The 4346-nt window shown below is 42.4% G+C and overlaps 1 pseudogene; it reads right to left on the bottom strand.

Annotated features, from left to right (window-relative positions):
- Window positions 1-1540: 1540 nt before the first annotated feature.
- LOC122762894 lies at window positions 1541-2596 on the bottom strand (annotated as a pseudogene).
- Between the last annotated feature and the right edge of the window lie 1750 nt (window positions 2597-4346).

Below are 4346 nucleotides of genomic sequence, written 5' to 3'. Positions count from 1 at the left end.
AGCTCTGGGGGGTATTCCAGAAAGCAGGTTCAACAAACTCTGAGTCTATCCCTGAACTCTGAGTTGACTTACTCTGAGTCGGGAAACTCTGAATATCCGGTTCCAGAACAGCTGATCTGAGTTAGTTCAATCAACTCTGAGTATGTTAACCTCGAGGTACGCGCGTGCACAACCACTATAAAAAGCCATCATCAATGGAGCCCCGATACCACGAGTCACCATGACAACCGAGAAAAAAAAAAGATCAACTTATTTCAGTGCGAAGGAGTTTGAGATCCTTTTGCTGACCTACGGAGAATATGAGCACATATTTCGCCGCGAATGCAACACAGCTGCAGCAGCGAAGGAGAGAGAGACCGCATGGGAGAAAATTGCTGCCCGAGTCAACGCGTAAGTTTGAATGTACTATTCCATTGACGTAACATTTAACCGTAAGATCGTAGAATATAAGTAGGAATGAAATCTGAGTTTTTCATTTAGGTGCAATCCAACAGGAGAAAGGAGGACTTGGAAGCAGCTCAAAATGAAACATAAAAACATCATTCAAAAAGGTAAGGCATATTTTGCTAGGCTATGATTGCACCTCACTTTGATTTATTTTTTTATTTTTAATTGACTAAGGCTATTAAACGTAACGTAAATATTAATTCAGATTGCAAACATTGAGTTCTGCTCAGCCAACAGAAAGAAGGCAGAGGCCCGAAAAACGGGTGGAGGGCCACCTCCACCACCTCTGTCAGAGGCTGAGGAGCTGGCTCTCAGCCAATACAGGGGTCGCCCTGTGGCTGAAGGCATCCCCGAGGGAAGCTCATCTGAGCCTGTCACCCCCCAGGACAGTGCCTACATCAGATGCAAGTATACACTTATGTCTTTTTTTTAAATAAAGCTTTTTTATATATATATATATATATATATATGAATTATATAGAGGAGGTGGAGACGCTGTCTGCTGCCACAGGGAGAGATCCGGAGGGGCCTACTGAAGTGTGTCTTAATATTATGTATAGCTACTGGCACTGCTCGACCCATTCATATTCATTTACATTCTTGAGTGGAATTTGGAGTTTGACATGTACACTGAAGTGATGAGCATAGATAATGGACAAACTAGCACATTCTTGTCCTTCAACAGAACATGGCTGGGCATCACCAAGAGGAGGGTCCATCAACTTCTAGATGCTTGACACAGTGAGATGTTCGGTCAATACCATGTAAAATCTGTATGTAGAACTGCAGGAATTAAATGTCGTCCATATGTTTCCCAGTTGCCGGTAAAAGAGTTGTACAGGGTGCACCTAATGAAAACCATACAAAAAACTGAGAAAGAAATGGTGTACCTGGACCGGCAAATAAGAAAAACAGACTTGGAAATTCTATTACTTGAACGCCAGTTGAGGTGGGTGCATTGTCATGGTGAAACAAGTGAATATGTGAAATATGTTAATAGTTGGAACTATATTACAAATCCTGACTGTTGCTTTTGTACTTTTAGGGAATAAAGAAGAACCAAATCACATGTGAATTTGTCTTTTATTTTTTATCAAAAGTGGTTTCGGGCGATGAGGTCCCTTACAGCCCTTCCATCCTGAACATCTGCAGGGATGGGATGGTCATCCTCAGCGTCGTTGATTTGTACGGCAGGGTGTTGCTCTCCTCTAATAATTGCAATATTATGGAGAACAACACATGCCACAATGATGTCACATGCCCTTACGCAGGCACTGGAACCGGGATTAGAGTATGACTATGGTCATCTCAACCCGGGCTCTAGTCCTGCAGTGGGCCACATTAAAACGTTGTTGGGGCCCCGGCTCAGGGTAAGGGGTCAACAGAGAGGGCTGGCATGGATAGCCTCGATCCCCCAGCAGGTAGCCATCAAACTCTCCCTTAATTATAGAGGACACATTTGAGTGCATTTAGAAAGGGAGACAAAGAACATTTGTACAAAGCTTTAGCTTCCTTACCACGTGCAAATCTGTTGCTCAGACTACACTCCCGATAGATCCAGGAATCATGAACTGAGCCAGGCCACTTAGCTTCTACATTTGTGTAGTGAAGCTGCGTCACATATGATCTTTACAGTGCAGAGAATGACATGAGTTAGTTGTACTGTAATGTATACATTTTCATGTACATATTTTTTAAGATGGTAGGTCACATACCTGGACATTGATGCTGTGAAAGGATTTTCGATTCACATAGTCCCCTTCATTTTGTGTAGGCGCAGTAATAGGGATTTGTGTCCCATCTATGCATCCTATCACATTTGGAAGGCCTGCAAAATGACAGCTAATTAAGCTACTGACCCCACTCTGAGGCCGCCGCGGAATGTAGGCCTATATCATAATTTCAAATTACAGAATATATGATTTCTACATCAGTCACAACCTGCAATTCTGTGGAATTCCTCTTTGATGGTGCGAACAGGTTTGTGTCCGGGGAACACCACCATCACTGGTAACAGGCGTTTCAGTGCGAGGGTTACCTTCCTCACAGCTCTACACACTGTTGCCTTTCCGTAATGCTCTGCATCCCCGATGTTATAAAGAAAACTGCCGTTTGCAAAAAAAACATAGCGATACGCATAAAATTTGCGCTGATGTGAGTGCTCGTCCGGGGTGTGTGAGGTTGGTGGCCGGAGAAGGTTATTGAGATTATTATTTCAGATTTATATTTCTATTTTCTGCTGCTATGCTCCCCCGAAATGTATTCTGGGATACATGGCCATCCCAAGTACGCTTAAGTCACCTCCGATGCATACTTGGTAAACATGGGCGGAGCGAGAACACTTCCGGGTTTGAGAACCGTCCTTCGCTGTTCGCTTACTTGAGAATTGGAACAGCACTTGGACTGAGGCTGATGACGTTTTCACAAGTACGGGAGTACGCAAGTACGCACAAGTACGCACAAGTACGGATATTGAGAAACGGCCAGAGTTTCCCTCATCTCAGGTTTAACAAACTCAGAGTTCTTACATAACCCGCTTTCTGGAATACCCCCCTGGTGATCATGCATGGACAAAAACACACTGGCACTGAAACAAGGAAACAGAGAGTTTTTAAAGTCTCTGTCAGCAGGTGTGTGTAATCAGGGCCGGCAGAGGATGGGGCGGGGCAAACTGCCGGAGTGACATCCTCCACCGACGCAGAGAATCATCAGCTGTCCGCTGTGATCCACACCACTATGGAGAGAATTCTGTTTTGATTGAATAATAAAGGAACAGAATTCTCTCCATACACCACGGCCTGTCCACGCTCCACGACTCCAAGAACTGGATCGGACCCAGCGGACTGCACAACTTGTTATCAGCTCACAGTAAGAGACAAAGTGTTCTGGCAGAGTTAGGTTATGTGTGGTTATGTATTCTGTGTGATTTCATCATGGAAAAAAAGTACAAACAAGTTTCACTCACTGCAAAAAAAAGCCGTTTCATAGAAGAAAAGCTTCGGCTTATATAACTCGGACCTGAGCAGCCGAACGTCGCCATAAAACAGCAAACGAAAGACAGGAGCTGGTATGAGAAGAAGGACTAGCTAACTGGTTGCACTCAGACCAGTGCTATGTTTAGTTTTCCCTGCCTCCTCTTTCAGATGCTGGACACTGGACAAGCCTGGATTCAGACAGGTAATACAGACTTAAAACATTTCTCTGAACAATAATAATAATAATAACAATAATAATAAACACAAACAGACAAGGATACATATGGAAAATGCTATGCTAACAATGGAGCGATAGAGAAGGCAAAATTCAAATGCCTGAAAATACAGACAAAAAATTTTGTTGTGTATTTTTAGTTTCAATTAAGTCAGTGGTGTCAAACATACGGCCCGAGGGCCAGAGGGTCCGTCAGAGGGTCCAATTTGTTAAAATTTCACACTATGATTACAATCTAAAAGTAATGTCAAATGCAATATTTTTTCACTTCCAGATACCATGTGACTAAATCTTTGTGCCTTTATAGATCCAGTGTGATGTGTAAATAGTAAATTTAGGCATGATATTGTTGAAATTGCACTTATATTTCTCAAGAAATTTCATGTTTTGTAAAAATATCCTTCATTAAATGTAAAACAAAGGAGAAAAACAGGAGTTCTTGTTTTTCATAGGTTATTATGCTATTATTTTACTATTTCTACTGGTACGGACCACTTGAGATCAAATTGTGCTGTATGTGGCCCCTGAACAAAAATGAGTTTGACACCCCTGATTTAAGTGAATCTTTTAAAATGGTGTCAGGCATGAGAATGGTGCTTTGGTGTGTTTTAGTGGTGATATTTGGTAACTGTATATCACCACTGTTACCATAGTCCATCTGAAAAAATGAATTGCCCCCCTCACTCATT

The sequence above is a fragment of the Solea senegalensis genome, unplaced genomic scaffold (genome assembly GCF_019176455.1).
Source record: "Solea senegalensis isolate Sse05_10M unplaced genomic scaffold, IFAPA_SoseM_1 scf7180000016153, whole genome shotgun sequence".
In the NCBI taxonomy this organism is placed as follows: domain Eukaryota; kingdom Metazoa; phylum Chordata; class Actinopteri; order Pleuronectiformes; family Soleidae; genus Solea; species Solea senegalensis.
Note: the sequence above shows the minus strand (reverse complement) of the source record. Positions and strands in the feature narration are given on the sequence as shown.